The sequence below is a fragment of the Salmo salar genome, chromosome ssa09 (assembly GCF_905237065.1).
Source record: "Salmo salar chromosome ssa09, Ssal_v3.1, whole genome shotgun sequence".
Taxonomy (NCBI): domain Eukaryota; kingdom Metazoa; phylum Chordata; class Actinopteri; order Salmoniformes; family Salmonidae; genus Salmo; species Salmo salar.
The window spans coordinates 934,806-958,671 of NC_059450.1; the positions used below are offsets into that span (position 1 = coordinate 934,806).

Below are 23,866 nucleotides of genomic sequence, written 5' to 3' on the forward strand. Positions count from 1 at the left end.
TTAAAAATGTTTTCGAATAGTAATTTAGTCAATTGTAGCTCTGTTTCATCGGATGCATTTGAGGGAAAATAGTTAGTCAACGTTACGCACCGATGTAAAATGCTGTTTTTATATATAAATACGAACTTTATCGAACAAAAGAATGCATGTATTGTGTAACATGATGTCCTAGGTGTGTCATCTGATGAAGATTGTCAAAGGTTAGTGCTGCATTTAGCTGTTTTTTGGTTATTTGTGATGCATGTGGTTGGTCTGAAAATGGCTATGTGGCTACTTTTACGATATACTCCTCTAACATAATCTAATGTTTTGCTTTTGCTGTAAAGCCTTTTTGAAATCTGACAACGTGGTTCGATTCAGGAGAGGTGTATCTATAAAACGATATAATTTGAAAAAAAAATTGAAATGGCGATATGATTTTTCGCTGGATGTCCGTCCCGAGGCCGCACAGGGGTTAAGTCTTTACTGAAGACATATCTCTTCAGTAGGTCCTATGATTAAGTGTAGTCTGGCCCAGGGGTGTAACGGTGAACGGAAAGGCTGGAGCAACGACCCGCCCTTGCTGTCTCTGCCTTGCCGGTTTCCCCTCTTTCCACTGGGATTCTCTGCCTCTACCCCTATTACGGGGGCTGAGTCACTGGCTTGCTGGTGTTCTTTCATGCCGTCCCTGGGAGGGGTGCGTCACTTGAGTGGGTTGAGTCACTGATGTGGTCTTCCTGTCTGTGTTGGTGCCCCCCCTTGGGCTGTGCCGTGGCGGAGATCTTTGTGGGCTATACTCGGCCTTGTCCCGGGATGGTATGTTGGTGGTTGGAGATATCCCTCCAGTGGTGTGGAGGCTGTGCTTTGGCAAAGTGGGTGGGGTTATATCCTACCTGTTTGGCCCTGTCCGGGGGTTTCATCGGATGGGGCCACAGTGTCTCCTGACCCCTCCTGTCTCAGCCTCCAGTATTTATGCTGCAGTAGTTTATGTGTCGGGGGGCTAGGGTCAGTCTGTCACATCTGGAGTATTTCTCTTGTCTTTTCCGGTGTCCTGTGTGAATTTAAATATGCTCTCTCTAAAACTCTCTCTCTTTCTATCTCTCGGAGGACCTGAGCCCTAGGACCATGCCTCAGGACTACCTGGCTTGATGACTCCTTGCTGTCCCCAGTTCACCTGGCCGTGCTGCTGCTCCTGTTCCAACTGTTCTGCCCGCAGCTATGGAACCCTGACCTGTTCACCGGACGTGCTACCTGTCCCAGACCTGCTGTTTTCAACTCTCTAGAGACAGCAGGAGCGGTAGAGATACTCTCAAAGATCGGCTATGAAAAAGCCAACTGACACTTACTCTTGTGTTACTGACTTGTTGCACCCTCGACAACTACTATGATTATTATTATTTGACCATGCTGGTCATTTATGTACATTTGAACATCTAGGCCATGTGCTGTTATAATCTCCACTCGGCACAGCCAGAAGAGGACTGGCCACCTCTCATAGCCTGGTTCCTCTCTAGGTTTCTTCCTAGGTTTTGGCCTTTCTAGGGAGTTTTTCCTATACACCGTGCTTCTACACCTGCATTGCTTGCTGTTTGGGGTTTTAGACTGGGTTTCTGTACAGCACTTTGAGATATCAGCTGATGTAAGAAGGGCTATTTGAATAAGGATTGGGCACAATAGTGGAATTTACGGTTTGCCTTCAAAATAAAAGTACCTCTTTCAAAGTGATGCAGAAGGTTACAATTGGTGGAATCATGCCATATTTAGACTAGATAATGTTAAACAAGGTTGGAATGTGAAGCAATGAAATGGGGTATCAGTCTACTCGGTGACACCCACAGAACACAACTGTGAAGAGTTTACGCAAATATTAGTGTTGTAGCTCTTATCGCGGGACTGTGAATCACCTCCCCAGTCAGCCTATTGGGTGTATTGGCATTCATATTGCACTGTACAGCTTTACCTAAGGATTGGGGATCAATGAAATGGGGTATCAGTCTACTCAATATATTTTTTCCCAATGTCCTCCTCAGAGTTATCATGTAATAACTAAGTAAAAAATGTATGAACATGTTAAATTATGTGACGTGTAGTCATAGTCAGGTCCTGATTGGTCAACAAGCTTATTTGACATATCTTTTTTGACACGCAAAGACCCAAATGGCGTTCCATAAAAATCCTGGTTGAGAATGAAACAGAACAAATAAACAACGAAATAGCACAGCAAGTAAGTGAAAGAAATAGGTTTTGATTATGTTTTAGTGGTAATGGGGACATACGTAAATGCCAACAAAATAACTTTTTGGTCTGTGTGTGTGTGTGTGTGTGTGTGTGTGTGTGTGTGTAACCTTTATTTAACTAGGCAAGTCAGTTAAGAACAAATTCTTATTTATTTACAATGACGGCCAAACCCGGACAATGCTGGGCCAATTGTGCGCCGCCCTATGGGTACTCCCAATCACGGCCGGATGTGATACAGCCTGGATTCGCACCAGGGACTGTGGTGACGCCTCATGCAGTGCCTTAGACCGCTGCGTCTGTGTGTGTGTTAACTATTTAACTGTACTAGAATGCTTAAGGCCCCTAACATTTTAAATATCGGTTATTGGTATCGGGTTTTTTGGCAAGGAAAATATTGGGTATCGGACAAAAATGTAATATCGGTACATCACTATTAGCCACTTACTTTCAGATCCAGACACAACAAGGTAACTAAACATAAGATACGTTGGTATTAGGCTGGTAAAGAGTTGCCTGATATTTAAAATACAACAATGTGGACCACTCTAGTCAATATCACTTGGCAACTGCAGCCTCACAGCCTAGCGACTGCACAATTAAAGGCTTTTAGATTAGTACACAATAGCCAACACCATTAACACAATCAAGGGTTATTATGAACGCTATACAACACATCTACAGATGTTAACAGGAAGGTTGTGTATTTGCCAAATGAGCTTAGCTAGTGCCTAATGTTGCACAGAGAGGCCTGACATGGTGAGGTGAGAGATAGTGACCCAGAGGAGTGCTAGGGCTTGATCAGGCCTGTGCACATTTAAGGACAGAAGCGCTCAAGGGACAAAACGAGGCCTGCTTTTTCTCACACTAACTCAGATGGTGTTTACCTAATTGCCTAAATGTGAGTTGAGTGAAATATGATGCTAATAAAACAGTATTCCAAACCTCAGGAGACACGTCTAAGCACCCTGTGGTGCTGTAGCCCCAAAACATGATCAAATATAAATGCTACTTTGCCCCTTAGGGCCACCATGGTGTTTCAGTGGTGATTAAATGGAAAACTTTCATTGGCAGTCAACAGAAATGCATACAACTTAAGCTTTACATGATTAGTGATGATTAACAGCTTACACATCTGCATAGTGATTTCCAGAACTTCACCTCCCTATTTTAGCCCTACAATGCCACCCAGAGAGGTGTTGCCAATTCCATCAGCCTCACATTCCCAGCAGCACCATCATGCAATAGATCACCCTGATTCCACCCCTCCCTCTATCACCTACTCTACTTACTGAGGGTGATCTTCGCAGAAGTGCACCTTCTGATAGTGGCTGGTGACATCTCCGGAGTAAGAATAATCGTGAGACCCTCTCTCTTTAGCAAGCTATTACTGTATGCATTATGCATACTAACTATGGCTTCTAGTTAGGCAGCTGGCCAGACTACTGGAATAGCATTAGCCACGAGTCGGTGATCCAACATGGGACCCCAGTAGCATGTATAAAGCAGGAGAATGCCTGCGACTGCGTTCCCTGGACCGAAGAAGCACCTTGGGTTTGCTTGAGGAGCCCCATAGCTCAGCTCACCTCCAACGTGGCCCACTCCGGTCACCTCAAAGTTTCCCCAAAAAAGGAGAGTGCCATGTGAGATTTGGCGGTCTAAGACAGTTTGGCTCCATGGGTATTTTAGCCAGGCTGTGCACCAATAGGAAGGCTAGGGGACGGAATGGAGCCGTCACCGGACTCCCCCTCCCAACAGCGTATAAGTAGCAGCCTGTAACAGGAGAGGCACAGGTGCTATTTGTTAAGTATGGGTAGAGTCAGGCAGGCTTCATATAAAGACCTCACTACATTTATGTTGTCATAAACTAGACAGAACCATACATCTCCTCTAACTACAGGTCTTTACATATATGTGTGCAAGTGTCTTTCCTGGCGTGATAGTGTTAATAGTTGTAATGGTTAGTTTGGATAGTGTTGCATTAGGCATGCAGTATTGTCACAACTGTCTGCAATCGGCCCTCATACTTTATGCTTAGATGACTAATGTCCAGGCTACTGAACATATCTGGCAGCCTGGGCCCTAGCCTGGGTTGTGTTCAGTAGGGAAAAACATTTTGAAACTAAGTGAAATGGGGATGTACAGTGAGGAAAACAGTATTTGATCCCCTGCTGATTTTGTACGTTTGCCCACTGACAAAGAAATGATCAGTCTATAATTTTTATGGTAGGTTTATTTGAACAGTGAGAGACAGAATAACAACAAAAAAATCCAGAAAAAACGAATGTCAAAAATGTTATGAAATGATTTGCATTGTAATGAGGGAAATAAGTATTTGACCCCTCTGCAAAACATGACTTAGTACTTGGTGGCAAAACCCTTGTTGGCAATCACAGAGGTCAGACGTTTCTTGTAGTTGGCCACCAGGTTTGCACACATCTCAGGAGGGATTTTGTCCCACTCCTCTTTGCAGATCTTCTCCAAGTCATTAAGGTTTCGAGGCTGACGTTTGGCAACTCGAACCTTCAGCTCCCTCGACAGATTTTCTATGGGATTAAGGTCTGGAGACTGGCTAGGCCACTCCAGGACCTTAATGTGCTTCTTATTGAGCCACTCCTTTGTTGCCTTGGCCGTGTGTTTTGTGTCATTGTCATGCTGGAATACCCATCCACGACCCATTTTCAATGCCCTGGCTGAGGGAAGGAGGTTCTTACCCAAGATTTGACGGTACATGGCCCCGTCCATCGTACCTTTGATGCGGTGAAGTTGTCCTGTCCCCTTAGCAGAAAAACACCCCATGTTTCCACCTCCATGTTTGACGGTGGGGATGGTATTCTTGGGGTCATAGGCAGCATTCCTCCTCCTCCAAACACGGCGAGTTGAGTTGATGCCAAAGAGCTCCATTTTGGTCTCATCTGACCACAACACTTTCACCCAGTTGTCCTCTGAATCATTCAGATGTTCATTGGCAAACTTCAGACGGGCATGTATATGTGCTTTCTTGAGCAGGGAGAACTTGCGGGCGCTGCAGGATTTCAGTCCTTCACGGCGTAGTGTGTTACCAATTGTGTGTGCTCCTAATCTCAGCTCGTTACCTGTATAAAAGACACCTGAGAGCCAGAAATCTTTCTGATTGAGAGGGGGTCAAATACTTATTTGACTCATTAAAATGCAAATCAATTTATAACATTTTTGACATGCATTTTTCAGGATTTTTTTGTTGTTATTCTGTCTCTCACTGTTCAAATAAACCTACCATTAAAATTATAGACTGATCATTTCTTTGTCAGTGGGCAAACATACAAAATCAGCAGAGGATCAAATACTTTTTTCCCTTACTGTACTATTTGAACTTGTCCAATAAGGCCTTTTAAATAATTTTCCGTGCAATAACATTTTTAAACATTTTGCTACAATGTGCCCTACTGAACACGACATAGGTCACTGAGTTTATAGTCTAGCAGGGTTCTATGGTTTGTTTTGTATTACCAATTTCCCACACACTGCTGAAAGATTTCACCCTGAGCCATACAGATATACTAGTTATGCCTCTGTTTTCACCTTAGAGCATTGATATCCAGCAGAGGGAGGTAGAACGGCGGCAGGTAGCCTCGTGGTTAGAGTGTTGGGCCAGTAACCAAAAGGTTGATAGATCAAATCCCCGAGCTGCCAAGGTAAAAATCTGTTGTTCTGCCCCTGAACAAGGCAGTTAACCCACTGTTCCTAGGCCGTCATTGTAAATAAGAATTTTTTCTTGCCTAGTAAAAAAAAAAAAAAAAGAACTCAGTTGAGATCAACCCAGCAGCCAGACTGACTAGCTCCTACAGCCCTAATGTCATTGGCTGAACCAAGTGTAAACTGAAAAGGTTGAAATCCTTTCTGAAAATAGATTATATCTATAAGATATATTATCAACCTAAACATGTTCAACAAAATATTTTGTTGATCCAACAATCCTGGGATGAGAGTGGAGTTAAACTGGCCACAAATGACTGGATAAAAATATTAGCATTTTGACTGACAATTAGTAGCTAGCGTGTCGATTACAAAGGACAATTAACATTCATCAGTTTCAGCTACAGCCCAGCTAAACCCTTTGACTGTGACATAAACAGACTGACATACAGGTTACTGCCACACTGGAAAGGGTCCCACCTCCGTCTTGCGAGCTGAGCACATTGAGGGCAAACATCATGGCGGTAGAGAAGGTGGTGGCCTCCTCCTTGCTGGCGAAGTTGAGACCGTACACCTGCCTGGCATCACGCCACTGGTGGAAGGTGGGTGTGGCCTGATTATACTTCAGCCCCTTTACTATGGAGTAGTTGATCACTACCTGAGAGACAGACAGCCAATTACTCATCATTCATTCATTATTTGCCAAATACTATTGTCAGCTTAGATCAGTGTACAAGATGGAATTCCATCAATAGTACCATAGAGATTACTGGTACATTTCAAAAACATTGTTTGCATTTTTATTTTTATCACAGTACTGAATTTGAAAGAGATTGTTCTTGCATAAGAGATGGACTCTATCTCTACTATTATCCTTAAGCCAGTGTGTGTGAAGAAGATGAATAGGCTGTCAGTGTGACATGTCTTCCCCCATATCTACGTCACATATGTAGGTCCATAGAAATTACTAGAACAGACAAATTCACCATAGCAATTGTGTGTGTGTGTGTGTGTACCTGCTGGTCCTGTAGTTTGACCCCGACCACGCGGAAGGTGTTGTTGGCTGTGTTGTGGTAGATGTTGATGCGGCTGAAGCCCTGTTGTCCCGGCTTGATTGGCACCCACTTCTTACTGGTGTCATCGTACACCATGACCGAGGCGCGGGCTTGGCAGATACTCTGTTCACTGTGGAGGAGGAAGACACAAGGGTTAGAGGTCAACAAAAAAGACATAGGGTTAATGTAAAAAAAAAAAATCCTCAATTTCACCTGTTCTGGCAATGTTTATTTTTAGGTTGCAGGGAGGTTCTGAGAACGTTTTACTCTGGTTCCTTGAAAGTTTCCCTGGGAGGTTTTATTAACGCAGGACCGACTTTGGAAAACCCTGATTTAAGAGTATGAATAACAATATGGTGTGATATTCCTGACAGCATGACAGGGTATTGATGTTTCACACATAGAGCTCTAAAAGGTGAGATTGGTTTATGCCCTCAGGGGACTGTGAAGTGACAAAAAGTTTTAAAATGTTCACCTTGAATACCAAAGGGACAGCGAAGCTCTGCTATTTGAGTTAACTGCTTTAAATAATTATCTTACTCAGCTACTTCAGGTGACCCAACATTCTTAGTCTTTATTGTACAGACTGGCAAAATAGCACTGCATTCACAGCTGTCATTTCCAGACACCAATTCTTAAAGGAAATATTTTGCAAAGTGGGTGCCTCAATATAGAAAGCCTTTTCAATATCCAAAATAAGTATTTAAAATATCGCAGCTAAATCAAGATTCCACCAGAGACAGACAATGGGTCATCTTGACTCTAAGGCCCCTAGGACATCACTAGCATTCAAATGCCAGCATGTGGACTTCCTCTGTGATCTCCTTCCTCCCTAGGAGGTGGAGAACATGGAGACTGACACTTCAGCCATGTCTCAGCACAGCGAATGGGTGAGGCAGTACGAGTGCAGGATTCAGAACCTCTTGTACCAACATCTACTACCGTTTTCACACTATTGTGCCATCCCGAACCGAACAGCTCAGTTAGTTTATTTTCACACTGTCCTTTACCAGCACAGTTCTAGCAACTATGGCAGATATGTAATCAGGCCAGCGCAGTACACAACAACAATATTAGAGGGTCAGGCTCTGAAAGAATGCCACAGGACAGAGACTGACAGCTGTCCCTCCTTGATTACTAACCTACTGTAAGCCTGGCACTGACACATTCTCACTACTCTTCAGTATCAACCATCAGACAGTCATCACACAACCAGTCACCATTACTATCCTTGCAAGTGCTTTTCAAATTCAATTGAAGCGCAGTGTGGTAATCAATCAATTACAGATAATCTAAAAATCCAATAATTGCACAGTAAGTCCTTGAGGAGACATTGAACATGCAATCGGATATAGCACGTTTGGTTTACCCTTTATGTGACATCTCAGCCAGTTAGCGCAGCTGTGCTTCATTTGAGGTTTTGAGTGAGGTTTAGTTTGACACAGTAGGTGAAATAATATCTCAGCAAAAGAAGCAAAGGCTAACAGCTAATAACTAAAGGCTAACAGCAATAAATGGAGGAGAAGGTTTGAGAGCATCTTCATTTACCACATTCAAAATAGGGAAGTCTTGGGCTCAATTGAGTCAATAACTCAATCAATATGGAATCAATAAAAGCCATTCAAATAAATCCAAAATTAGCAAAACCTTACAGAAAACAACCTTATGCCTCTCTGGTATCCTGGCAACCACAGGTAGACCCCAACATGTTTTAGACTCAACTGTGGGCATAGTTCACCAGTCATCTTACTCAGTCAAGTAGGACTTAGCAATGGAGGATATCCCGAGTCAACACATGATGGATTTCCTTACTCAAAGCTTTCAAAGACATTACTGGGACTTAGACCATAACGATATATTCTATCTGGTTCTAAATTGAGTTGGGCTCAATCTAACCACATAACAGGCGCTTCTACACAGTACAGAGACCACCCATGTCCCTGAGGAGATACTCAGTTCTTTAGTGTCTGACAGATCCCCTTACAAAAACAAGCCCTATTTCTGGAGTCATTTGGGGTCGAGGGTTTATATGCCTTCTCTGTGAAGCATTGGTTTCAGTGCCCCACCAGGCTAAGTCAGAAATAAAGCATAGCGCCGTCAATTTGTCTGACTGACATTGCTCAATCATCGCATGTGATGCAACTGAAAGCTTAACGACTGTAGGCTCCTCGAATGTCACTGGGGCCGAGCTCCTTGCCATCCAGGACCTCTTACCAGGCGGTGTCAGAGGAAGGCCCCAACAATTGACAGACTCCAGCCACCCAAGTCATAGACTGTTCTCTCTGCTACCGCACGACAAGTGGTACCGGAGCGTCCAAGTCTGGGACCAATAGGCTCCTGAACAGCTTCTACCCACAAGCCATAATACTGCTGAACAGGTAATCAAATACCTACCCAGACTTTTTTTTTTTTCCACTGACACTATGCACACACACACTTCTGCTACATTGTCACTCCAACACACACACACACACACACACAGACACCACACACACACACACTTCTGCTACATTGACACTCCAAGACACACACACACACACACACACACACACACACACACACACGCTGCTGCTACTCTGTTTATTATCTATCCTGATTGCCTAGTGACTTTTACCCCTACCTACATGTAGATATTACCTCAATCACCTCAACTACCTCGTAACCCCAGCACATTAAATCGGTACCGGTACTCCTTGTATAGCCTCGTTATTGTTATTTTATGGCATTTCAATTATTATTTTTTTGGGGTGCAAATGTTCACAGTTTTTCGGACTTTTTTTTATTTTATTTGATGTAGGCTAGTCACTCTCAATTCAGATTCCTGTCTTCTACCACTACAGAAGATAGTGCTATTGTAAACACATTAGAGCTATGAATATAATTTGGGGTTATGACCACTCTTAATGAGGATACTTGCTGTACAACAACCACATGTGTCACGCCCTGATCTGTGTCACCTGTCCTTGTGCTCGTTTCCATCCCCTCCAGGTGTCGCCCATCTTCCCCACTTATCCTCTGGGTATTTATACCTGTGTTTTCTGTCTGTCTGTGCCAGTTCGTCTTGTTTGTCAGCCTGTCTGTCAGCGCCAGTCTTTCGCCAGCCTCGCTTTTTCTCGTCCTCTTGGTTTTTGACCCTTGCCTGTCCTGACCCTGTACCCGCCCGCCCGACCACTCTGCCTGTCCCTGAACCTGCCTGCCGTCCTGTACCTTTGCTCCTACTCTGGATTATCGACCCCTGCCTGCCTTGACCTGTCGTTTGCCTGCCCCTGTTACAATAAACATTGGTTACGTCACACAATCTGCACTTGGGTCTTACCTTGCTTCCTGATAACATGCTTTACAAGAGACACAGATCTCTTATTAATAGTCATCTGACACTAGCGGCTGTCTCCAAAGCCATTTTTAAAGAACTCAAATACTTTGCAGTCGCTGGGGACGTAGAAATAACTTAGAGAAAAGGGCAGCCTGACAAATACAACTGCAAGTCAGGGTGACAGAGTGGGCAATGACTACATGACACAATGGGAATGGTCAAATCATACAGACTGCAAACTCATGCACTGCCCCTGACGAACTATGAGCATCACACTTTAGCACGATGGTAACAGTATTTGCACTGGAACTAATACAAAGGCCTAGTCATACAACTGCAGCACATCTTTAACACATTCTATATTGGGTTAGCCTACACTGACTGGTTTGTGGTTAGAGAATGCAAATATTAGCACTTGGTGGTAGTGGCTGTGTATACAAACGCCAACATCTTCCTGATCCAAGACCGGTTCTCATAGGTTGCATACTGCACTGCAGCTACAAATCATAAACAGTATACAACGAGCTCAAAATATTGGGACAGTGACAAATGTTTTTTTGTTTGTTTTGGCTCTGTACTCCAGCACTTTGGATTTGAAATGATACGATGGCTATGAGGTTAAGGTGCAGACTGTCAGCTGAGGGTAGTTTCTTCCATATCGGGTGAATCGTTTAGAAATTACAGCACTTTTTGTACATAGTTCTCCCATTCTAGGGGACCAAAAGTATTGGGACAAATTCACTTGTGTATTAAAGTAGTAAAAAGTTAAGTATTTGGTCCCACATTCATAGCACACACCGACTACATCAAGCTTGTGTGTTGGATGCATTTGCTGTTTGTTTTGGTTGTGTTTCAGATTATTTTGTGCCCAATAGAAATGAATAAAAAAGAATGTATTGTGTCATTTTGGAGTCACTTTTATTGTAAATAAAAATTGAATATGTTTCTAAACACTTCTACATTAATGTGGATGCTACCATGATTACGGATAATCCTGAATGAATCGTGAATAATGATGAGTGAGAACGTTACAGATGCACAAATATCATGATTGCATCCACATTAATGTAGAAGTTAAGTGAGGACGTAAGTGGCGACTGTGGCTCTCCATGTCAGTCACTATGGGCTTAAACTCTGTCGGTCTTCCTTATACTCAAGACTACACCTTTAAAAAATGGATAAGCACTTCATGTCCAAGTCATGAATAAAAGTCAAAATATTGATAAAAAACACAAATTAACAGAATTATCAGGGGAACAAAACAGACAATAATATGGGGTCTTTGTTTCTAAACACCCCTGAATAATTAAATGGCCATTGACAGGCTGTGTGTGTGTGTAATATCTACTGGAGACTGTGTGACTTATTTTGTTTTAAGGAACATCCATTCAATATAACACTCAAAACAATATAGCCAGTCAATAACAATGTAGTTAAATACAATTAAAATCACCCCTGTAACTGTGTAAGTGTATAGGCCTATCCCACTGAGCAAAACCAGTTGAAAATACATACTTTCAACCAGTTTTGCAGTTGAAATGACATATTTACAACCAGTTTTGCTTACTGGGATTGGACAGGAGTGCTCAGACACATCACAATTATAATATGGTATTTGCTTTTTCTTTGGGGATACCTTGAAATAGCTATTACACAGAGGTAGTACAACATCCATTACGATGGCTTATAAGGATCTTGAGGCAGAAGTTGTGATAATGCTAGCCTCCAGACATGTTCTAGCTAGACGAGTGGGAGTGAGATGCTGGATGGAGGCTTCTGCTACATTGAGTGCTTAACCATGTCAAATAAGCCTCATGGGTGAGCTGGATAAAGGAGGCCACCATGTTTCTAGCCTTTTGAATTAAGCAAGCTCTGCCCCTACACACACACACATTAAGCAAGCCTCTGCTGTACAAGCCTCTGCTGTACATACACCCACACGCACATACACAGGGTCTTTCATGTAACATGGATGTTGGGTTTCGGTGTAATGTACTGAATGTACCCCATCCATTAGCTGGGTACTTTCTGGTAGTACAGTTCTGGGATGTATTCACTAGGAACCAAACGGAAGCAAACGGCAGAAACAGGGATGTACTAACCTGAACTTGTCCAGTAAGAAACGCTATTTTTCGTTGCAAAACGTTTTTAGTTGCAAAAGTTTTTACAACGGTGTGCACAATCCTGGTTGGCCGGCTTTGTCCAGGAATACCCAAATTGGGGATGGGTTAAATTAATAGTAAGGTAACGGGCAGCGTTTTTCTAAAAGCAGGATGCCGGTTTGGCACAGAAGTTGTTGGCCTAATTTCCCCATCATGACAAATAAATAACATTTTGCCTGGGAACAATTCAGGGTTTCCATGGGAACCCTGGAGGCAGAGCGGGCATCAAGCGGTGAGAGGACAACATCCCTAGGTGGTGACCAGCCAGCCAGTGGGCAAACCCTTTGTTGCCAGGCAGGGTAATTGTTTAATGATGCTGGTTCAGTGGAACGTACCCGAACAGACCCAAATAATAGAACACAACACAGCCTCACTCTCTCTGACTGCTGCATCATGTGAGCTACGGTATTTGATTGGTAAGGCCTTTCTCTCTCACTCCCTGTTTACTGGGTAACAATGATATGTCTGCTAGTCTGCTAATTGTAGTTCGCATTTCAGTCACATCAAGTGCAAAGCCAAAAATAAAGTATGAGACCTGTAATAAAAAATGTGTAAGGCAGATTAAGAAATCCCACAGCTGCCTCCAAATGTAAGGCTGATGATAAAAAATGAAGAACCAGGGACACTGACTTCAGTATAAGACTTTAAGGTTTAATTAGAGACTATCCAGCCGAAAGGGGACAAATAAAATACAAAGAATAAAAGCAGAGATCGTGCACCTGCAGTGGCACCAAAATCTAAGCTTGAGATCTCCCAGCAACCCCTGCTCTATACTTCAGAGCCAGAGTCTACGCTGTCAAAATAAGAGTCTCTCAATACAGGTCCCACACATGCATGCTGTGGAGTACAGCATTGTCTCTTGTCTTACACAGACAGGTGTTAAGGCAAGGGCTGATTTCAAGGTTTTACTGCTAACCTACAAAGCATTACATGGGCTTGCTCCTACCTATCTTTCCGATTTGGTCCTGCCGTACATACCTACACGTACGCTACGGTCACAAGACGCAGGCCTCCTAATTGTCCCTAGAATTTCTAAGCAAACAGCTGGAGGCAGGGCTTTCTCCTATAGAGCTCAATTTTTATGCAATGGTCTGCCTACCCATGTGAGAGACGCAGACTCGGTCTCAACCTTTAAGTCTTTACTGAAGACTCAAATCTTCAGTGGGTCCTATGATTGAGTGTAGTCTGGCCCAGGAGTGTGAAGGTGAACGGAAAGGCTCTGGAGCAACGAACCGCCCTTGCTGTCTCTGCCTGGCTGGTTCCCCTCTTTCCACTGGGATTCTCTGCCTCTAACCCTATTACAGGGGCTGAGTCACTGGCTTATTGGTGTTCTTCCATGCCGTCCCTAGGAGGGGTGCGTCACTTGAGTGGGTTGAGTCACTGACGTGGTCTTCCTGTCTGGGTTGGCGCCCCCCCTTGGGTTGCGCCGTGGCGGAGATCTTTGTGGGCTATACTCGGCCTTGTCTCAGGATGGTAAGTTGGTGGTTGAAGATATCCCTCTAGTGGTGTGGGGGCTGTGCTTTGGCAAAGTGGGTGGGGTTATATCCTTCCTGTTTGGCCCTGTCCGGGGGTATCGTCGGATGGGGCCACAGTGTCTCCTGCCCCCTCCTGTCTCAGCCTCCAGTATTTATGCTGCAATAGTTTATGTGTCGGGGGGCTAGGGTCAGTCTGTTATATCTGGAGTATTTCTCCTGTTTTATCTGGTGTCCTGTGTGAATTTAAGTATGCTCTCTCTAATTCTCTCTTTCTCTCTCTCAGGGGACCTGAGCCCTAGGACCATGCCTCAGGACTACCTGACATGATGACTCCTTGCTGTCCCCAGTCCACCTGGCCGTGCTGCTGCTCCAGTTTCAACTGTTCTGCCTGCGGCTATGGAACCCTGACCTGTTCACCGGACGTGCTACCTGTCCCAGACCTGCTGTTTTCAACTCTATAGAGACAGCAGGAGCGGAAGAGATACTCTCAATGATCCGCTATGAAAAGCCAACTGACATTTACTCTTGAGGTGCTGACTTGTTGCACCCTCGACAACTGTGATTATTATTATTTGACCATGCTGGTCATTTATGAACATTTGAACATCTTGGCCATGTTCTGTTATAATCTCCACTCGGCACAGCCAGAAGAGGACTGGCCACCCCTCATAGCCTGGTTCCTCTCTAGGTTTCGTCCTAGGTTTCGGCCTTTCTAGGGAGTTTTTCCTAGCCACCGTGCTTCTACACCTGCATTGCTTGCTGTTTGTGGTTTTAGGCTGGGTTTCTATACAGCACTTTGAGATATCAGCTGATGTATGAAGGGCTATATAAATACATTTGATTTGATTTGATTTAGACTCATCCTCAGGTGTAGTAGAGAGACCAGTGAGAATGAAACCAGAGCTGCCAGTCCCATCAGCAGTAGAGAGGGACTCCCATTAGAACAGCAGACTTAATTAAAGTTCCCTCTCCCATTCAGTCTGTATTCTGTACCCTCCCTGACTCCTTGCTCAACACACCGACGATGAAGAAAAACAGCAGCATGCACATTTTGGTGAATGAGTTAAAAAAGGAGAAGTGGAGTTCCTTCCCTGTTATTAAAGAGAGGGCAGCAGGGAGGGGATAGAGTGGATTATACACTCTAGTGTTTTTCCCAGAGTGCAGTGCAGTATAATCATTTTTGGGCAGCTCCACCACACACACGAGCACCAGCTGACAGAGAGCAACTCAGTGGCGGGATTACAGGCGACTTCCGAGGAGATCGTTACCTCACTCCCATTTTAAGGCTAAATTAACTAGGGCTTAACTCTCATTTAGGCACCAGGCTGTAATCTCAGCACAGAGAAAGTCCCACTGGAAGGGAGTTCTGCGAGGACAGAGGCCTTCAGTAATTGTGTGGGGCAACTTCCCAGAAGGCCTGGGTGGTATTCATTAGGCACCAAACGGTAGAAAATGGACAGAAACAGGGAGGGACTACATGATTTTGTCCAAAAATAAAACACTTGTTTTCCATTCCAAAATGTTTTGTTAAGGTGTAACCTATTGAAGACCTGGTGGCAAGTGTGGTTATATAAGGGACAGAACAGACTGCCAAGACCATTTTCGGACAATAGTAAACTTCTTTGAGACCATTTGAAATATTGCACAATAATGCCATAAAGTATGAGGATTTACATAGCTGTAAACTGAGCATTAAAAGAAAAGATAAATAAAAAATAAACCTCTTTGTGCTCATTAATGCACTGCATTTTTTTCAGCCAACAATACATAATACTCTATGTCACCAAACTCCAACTTCAATCCCTAGGAATCACTTTGAAAGACACCACATTATGGACAAGCTCAATGTTTTACCCTGCCCCCACCACTCTTACATTTGAAAGTACAGCACGTTGAATGGATGAGAAATAAGCCATATACAGGAGAGAGGGATGTGGTACTTAATGGTCTTTTCCTCCTGCTCCATTAATGTGCTTATCGTCTTAGCTAAATGTCCCTCCTTGTGAAAAAAATGGCACACACACACACACACACAGTTAGTTCTAAGCCTCCTTCACCACACCCCACCTGCCAAAGTACCACCCAAATTGCATTGTCTAAAACCAATGATGTTCAATAACACTCAGATACTGTTGCTGTCCAGTGTTCACCACTGTGATATCATGCTCTGTAAACTATAACTCCCACTCAAACTAACAGAAACAGCTAAAGCTGACTTGGACCACTTTGTATGTAGGTCAATGGCTGGCACATTAGTGTTTGGCATGAGTGACATTGACTTCAGCTGAAGTGAAACAGAGTCACCATATTACTGGGATGATTTTCGGCAACAAATGATGAAGGTATACATGCATGCTATTCAGCATAGAGGTCGACCGATTAATCGGAATGGCCGATTAATTAGGGCCGATTTCAAGTTTTCATAACAATCGGAAATCGGTATTTTTGGACTCCGATTTGGCAGATTTTTTTTATTTGCATTTTTTTTCACCTTTATTTAACTAGGCAGGTCAGTTAAGAACACATTCTTATTTTCAATGACGGCCTAGGAATGGTGGGTTAACTGCCTTGTTCAGGGGCAGAACGGCAGATTTTTACCTTGTCAGCTCAGGGATTCAATCTTGCAACCTTACGGTTAACTAGTCCAACACTCTAACCACCTGCTTTACATTGCACTCCACAAGGTTACGCGAATGCAGTAAGAAGCCAAGGTAAGTTGCTAGCTAGCATTAAACTTATCTTATAAAAAACAATCAGTCAATCATAAATCACTAGTTAACTACACATTGTTGAAGGATATTACTAGTTTATCTAGCCTGTCCTGCGTTGCATATAATCGCTTAGGTACACGTTGCTCCAACCATAAACATCAATGCCTTTCTTAAAATCAATACACAAGTATATATTTTTAAACCTGCATATTTAATTAATATTGTCTGCTAACATGAATTTCTTTTAACTAGGGAAAATGTGTCACTTCTCTTGCAAACAGAGTCAGGGTATATGCAGCAGTTTGGGCCACCTGGCTCATTGCAAACTGTGAAGACTATTTCTTCCTAACAAAGACAGCCGACTTCGCCAAACGGGGATGATTTAACAAAAGCACATTTGCGAAAAAAGCACAATCGTTGCACGACTACCTAACCATAAACATCAATGCCTTTCTTAAAATCAATACACAGAAGTATATATTTTAAAACCTGCATATTTAGCTAAATGAAATCCATGTTAGCAGGCAATATTAACCAGGTGAAATTGTGTCATTTTGCATCATCATTGCACGCAGTCAGGGTATATGCAACACTTTCGGTAATTTGTCAGAATTTTACGTAATTATGGCATAACACTGAAGGTTGTGCAATGTAACGTTTTGTTTTCGAGATGATAGTTTCCGGATTCGACCATATTAATGACCTAAGGCTCGTGTTTCTGTGTGTTATTATGTTATAATTAAGTCTATGATTTGATAGAGCAGTCTGACTGAGCGATGGTAGGCAGCAGCAGGCTCGTAAGCATTCATTCAAAATAGCACTTTAGTGCGTTTTGCCAGCAGCCCTTCTCAATGCATTGCGCTGTTTATGACTTCAAGCCTATCTACTCCTGAGATTAGGCTGGTGTAACCGATGTGAAATGGCTAGCTAGTTAGCCGGGTGCGCGCTAATAGCGTTTCAAACGTCACTCACTCTGAGACTTGAAGTAGTTTTTTCCCTTCCTCTACATGGGTAACGCTGCTTCGAGGGTGGCTGTTGTCGATGTGTTCCTGGTTCGAGCCCAGGTAGGTGCGAGGAGAGGGACGGAATGATAAGTCAGGTGATAAGCACAAAACAGAATACAACTACCCACAATCCACAATACAAACAAACCCCTAATTATAGGACCTTCAATCAGAAGCAATGAGGAGCCGCTGCTTCCAATTGAAGGTCAAGAACAAAACTGCACATAGAAACAGAGTGACTAGAATAAACATAGAAAATGCCCTAACATAAAACATATACCAAAACTCTAGACCACTCTAATCAAACACCACTTGTCCACGTCCTGACCATACTAAACACTAACAAATAACGCCTTTACAGGTCAGAACGTGACAGTACCCCCCCCCCAAAGGTGCAAACCCCAGATGCACCTAACAAAAGGAAAATACAGAAATAAACCCCAAAACAAAAAAAACCCAGCTGGCCCACGGAGGTGGCTCTGGAGCGGGACGTATCCCTCGCTCCGCCACTTGCTCACCCCTCTTCTTGGCAGACTCTGGGGCGAGGTCCCTCTTTGTCGACCTCAGACTTGGGATCCTCGCTACGGGTGACTGATTGCACTGGACTGTCGTGTGACTCTGGCCGTGGACTGTGGGCCACTTCTCTCTCGGGCATAGGTGCCGGACACTCGGGCTGAGGCACTGTCGTCGGGCACTCTGACTGAGACGCTGTTGTCTGCCACTCTGGGTTAGGCGCTGTCGCTGGGCACTCTGGGCGAGATGCTGTCGCTGTGCCATCTGGGCGAGGCGCGTGCACTGAAGGCCTGGTACGTGGGGCTGGTGTAGGGAACGCCGGACTAGGCCCACGTACCTCAGGGCTAGTGCTAGGGGCAAGAGTAGGACGAGTTGGGCTGGGCTGCCGCACTGGGAGCCTGGTGTGTGGTGCTGGCTTCGGGGGAGTCAGACTAGAGACAGGCTTGTGCGGGGAGCCGGAATAGGTCGAGCTGGACTAGGCTGCCGCTCGGGAAGCCTGGTGCGCGGTGCTGGCTTCGGAGGAGCCAGACTGGATACACGTACCTGAGGCCTTCTACGAGGAGCAGGAGTAGGATACACCGGGCCTTGGGTGAGTACTGGAAGTCTCGAGCTCACCTCCTGCACAACCCGTCCTGGCTGGATGGCAGTAGTAGCCCTGTACGTTCAGGGTGCTGGTACAGGGCGGACTGGGCTATGCAGGGGCCTGATGGTCGCCATGCGTAGAGGAGGTGTCCTGTAGCCTAGACTCGGAGGCGTACCGGTGGCCAGACGTATTGGACTAGCATCCTCCTTCCAGGCTGGATGCCCACTCTAGCACGGCCTTTGTTTGGGGCTAAGATCACACTCACCGGACTGTGCGTGCGCATGGGCGAGATCTTGCGTACCTCTTCGTACTTCGGCGCTCTCCACTCCATGTGCTCCCCATAATAAGAACGAGGTGTTGGCTTCAGGGGCATCCTTTGCCCAGCCACCCACCCCGTGTGCCCCCCCCAAAAATTTTTATTGGGGCTGCCTCTCAGGCTTCCTTCCTAGCCGTGTCCCAACGTACTTCTCCTGGTCCTCACCATTCCTTCGCCACGGACCTTCTCCCACCAGGATTTCCTCCCATGACCACGATTCCCTGTAATCCTCCTGCTTCCTTGGCTGCTCCCTCTTCTGTTGCTTGGTCCGGGTCTGGTGGGTAGTTCTGTAACGCGTGTCGTGTGTGGAGGACCAAGACGCAACAGGGAAGTGTATACTCATCTTCAATATTAATAAAAAGAAGATGAGTATACACTTCCCTGTTGTGTCTTGGTCCTCCACACACGACACGTGTTACACCTATAAGAACATCCAATAGTCAAAGGTATATGAAATACAAATCGTATAGAGAGAAATAGTCCTATAATTCCTATAATAACTACAACCTAAAACATCTTACCTGGGAATATTGAAGACTCATGTTAAAAGGAACCACCAGCTTTCATATGTTCTCATGTTGCACTTTTACTTTCTTCTACAACACTTTGTTTTTGCATTATTTAAACCAAATTGAACATGTTTGATTATTTGAGGCTAAATTGATTTTATTGATGTATTATATTAAGTTAAAATAAGTGTTCATTCAGTATTGTTGTAATTGTCATTATTACAACAACAACAACAAAAATAATAATAATAATAATTAAAAAAAACATCGGCTGATTAATCGGTATCGGCTTTTTTTGGTCCTCCAATAATCGGTATCGGCATTGAAAAATCCTAATCGGTCGACCTCTAATTCAGCATGAACATTAAATTAACATTTTAATGGTAGACAGTTTGTGCAAATTGTGTGTGCCTCGGTCCTAAATGAAGAACTATCGAATGGTGTCCAAACTAGTGTCACGCAAACTAGACAAAAGTCGCCGTAACAGTTAGGTAAGCAAATTTCCATTTGACGCTACAAAAACATATTCTCAACTTAATCAGGTTAAATTACATTGGTTTCTTCCCAGTCTCTAATAGCACGTGGGGATGTGTGAAACTTACTCCTCAGCCTGAAGAGTCCCAACTTGCACCAGCGAATAGCTAGCTTTTCAAGTAGTGCTGACTGGTAAGATGCTTTGGGAGGGTGGTCATGTGTGCTAGCAAGGCAGATTTCCTGGGTTTGAGGCTTGGTGTGAGCCAAATCAGGAGGAAGCAGTACTCACTAAGCAACCAGCATGTCATATGCACAATGCATGCTTAAAGGAAAGTGAAGGCTACTATAAGCCTGGTCCCAAATCAGTTGTACTGTATTCATGATCAGTTGTGCTGTATAGCCAACTCCTATTATAGACAGCACAAACAGATCTGAATTGAAGTGAAAAGTAGTCTTCACTGTATCCAGCCATCTCCATCTGGGACAGCAACAAAACATTCCATCCATCTTTTCAGGAGGAACATAAGAAGGGCATTGGACCGAAACCCAATGTTGAGTTTAGCCTGAAGCCGTGCTTCAATACGAGTGTAAATTAAACATGGTTCCTTATACAGTGTCTATTCAGAGATTCAGAGAATATAGTGCACCCTGAAAAAAGATTGTTCAGTGTAGCATTCACATGCTGTTCTATTCTTATCATGATCAGTGGGTGGATGTTGGTTGCTTTAACATATAACGTTAACACCAGGGGGTTAATAAATTAGAACGATTTGAGACTATATTAGAAGTATTCCTTTGGATGTGTCATTTCAGTCACGTGGTCATTTTAGTCAGGCAGTCATTTCAGTCACAAGGTCATTTCAGAAATGTTCCATGTAATTTCAGTCAAGTCCATTTGTCATTCCCTGGATGAAGAAGCTACCTTTGTTAGTACTCAGTAGGTCAAAATAGAAATGTTCAAAAGTTCTGTCAACCACTTACATCTGCAATTACATTTGTGTATGCCTTACAATTCCAGTGAAATAAATGCATTTCAATCAATAATAAAATACAGTTTTTAAATGGGAGAATATTCAGCGATGAATACAGAATATTTAAGGTCCATTTAACATTTTAACACCAGGGGATTTGCTGCTGTATGCATTAGAATATATTGTGACATTAGCATTAGAAGTTTACAATGTTTTTATTTTTTGTTAGAATAACTAAGTCACTCTCATTAACCTCCCTAACAGTTGCCAATTGGCCATAGTAAAATGTGTTGGTTACTCTTCATAAAAACATTAATGAATTAGACATTATAAATGCTCATGCATGTGTATAAATGCTTATTAATACTTTTTAACAACTTGCAAACTGTTAAAGAAACATGTATTAATGCTTATTCATTAATGATCATGAAGTGTTGCCAAATGAATGCACAACCAACCTGGCTGAATAGTTGCTGTAGAAGAGTCCAGAATCACTGACACTCAGAGGCATGTAGAACCGTAGTGCTTGGAGCTGGTGGCTATCCATATTGATTACAAAAAAACACTTGTTTTTGAAAAACACCTTTGTTTTTGTTGCAAAACTGTCACATTACTGGGCTTGCTTCCAGAATGCCATACCACGCTTTAAAATGTAACTCTACAGATCAGATGTTTTATTATCCTCAAAGGATTATTCAAACCCACCAGGGAACAACTTGACAGTAGTCATAAAACTGTTTTTTAATTAAGAGGGGACTCTCACAACCCCCCCCAAATATGCCCCTTTTTTTCTAGTCTGAGTGCAGAGTAAACACAAATCCAGCAACAAAGAGATTAGCGACGATGAGGTCACTGAAAGGCCTGTTGTAGGGCCTGCTGCAGACGGCTTGTGATCATATTAAAAGATGGCTGATGCTCCTAGTGGTGCTGCTCCTGTAGGCATCACCCCCTGAGTGCTGTTGTCCTCCTGTTGTTCTTCTGTTTGCCTCTGGGAGAATTAGCCCATATCCAACCCCAACCCCCCACCCAGCTGTGACAGGGTGCAGACCAAACATACACACACTGAGAACTTACAGATTGCGTGCGTGTGCACACACACACACACCCCTTAAACCAGCCAGCTGTCACCATGGCCACCCAGCATGCGGTGCCTGTTCGTATAGTCTGTTTTAATTGGGATGCCCCTTGCTGTGCCATCCAGCAGTGGATTTACACTGAAGACAATGGGACAATGATGGAGTGATGAGTGTTTGCACTTGTCACCTTGTGGAAGGGGGCAGTCTGAATAAGGTCAAATACATATAGTTGATCTGTCTGGCACGCAAGTCAATTAGTCTACATACAGACAATCATATACAGTGCAATTGGAAAGTGTTCGGGCACCTTGACTTTTTCCACATTTTGTTATGTAACAGCCTTAATCTAAAATGGATTAAATAAATACAAATCCTCATCAATCTACACACAATACCCCATAATGCCAAAACAAAAAAAGGTTGAGAAATGTTAGCAAATTTATTACAAATAAAAAACAGAAATACCTTATTTACATAAGTATTCAGACCTTTTGCTATGAGACTTGAAATTGAGCTCAGGTGCATCATGTATCCTTTGATCATCCTTGAGATGTTTCTACAACCTTATTGGGGTCCACCTGTGGTAAATTCAATTGATTGGACTTGATTTGGAAAGGCCCACACCTGTCTATATAAGGTCCCACAGTTGACAGTGCATGCCTGAGCAAAAATTAAGCCATGAGGTCAAAGGAATTGTCCATAGAGCTCTGAGACAGGATTGTGTTGAGGCACAGATCTGGGGAAGGGTACAAAAACATTTCTGCAGCATTGAAGGTCCCCAAGAACACATTGGACTCCATCATTCTTAAATGGAATAAGTTTGGAACCACCAAGACTCTTCCTAGAGCTGGCCACCCAGCCAAAACTGAGCAATCGGAGGAGAAGGGCCATCAGGTGACCAAGAACCCGATGGTCACTCTGACAGAACAACATAGTTCCTCTGTGGAGATGGGAGAACCTTCCAGAAGGACATCTCTGCATCACTCCACCAATCAGGCCTTTATCGTCGAGTGGCCAAACGGAAGCCACTTGACAGCCCGCTTGGAGTTTGCCAAAAAGTACCTGAAGGACTCAGACCATGCGAAACAAGATTCTCTGGTCTGATGAAACCAAGATTGAACTCTTTGGCCTGACTGTCAAGTCTGGAGGAAACCTGGCACCATCCCTACGGTGAAGCGTGGTGGTAGCATAATGCTGTGGGGATATTTTTCAGCGGCAGGGATTGGGAGACTAGTCAGGATCGAGGGGAAAATGAACAGAGCAAAGTACAGAGAAATCCTTGATGAAAACCTGTTTGACAGCGCTCAGAACCTCAGACTGGGGGCAAAGGTTCACCTTCCAACAGGACAACGATCCTAAGCACATAGCCAAAACAATGCAGGAGTGGCTTCGGGACAAGTCTCTGAATGTCCTTCAGGGGCCCAGCCAGAGCCCAGACTTGAACCCGATCTAACATCTCTGGAGAGACTTGAAAATAGCTGTGCAGCGACACGCTCCATCCAACCTGACAGAGCTTGAGAGGAACTGCAGAAAGAATGGGAGAAACTCCCCAAATACAGGTGTGCCAAGCTTGTAGCGTCATACCCAAGATGACTCGAGGCTGTAATCGCTGCCAAAGGTGCTTCAACAAAGTACTGAGTAAGGGTCTGAATACTTATGTAAATGTGATATTTAAGCTTTTCATTTTTAATAAGTTAGCTAAAATTTCTGAAGACCTATTTTTGCTTTGTCATTATTGGGTATTGTGTGTAGATTGACGAGTAAAAAGCACGGTTTAATCCATTTTACAATAAGGCTGTAACATAACAAAATGTG

The 23,866-nt window shown here is 43.7% G+C and overlaps 1 pseudogene; it reads right to left on the reverse strand.

Annotated features, from left to right (window-relative positions):
• The window catches only part of LOC106610627 (ena/VASP-like protein), a 66,952-nt pseudogene extending 45,344 nt beyond the window's left edge, over nucleotides 1-21,608 (reverse strand).
• Nucleotides 21,609-23,866: the final 2,258 nt, after the last annotated feature.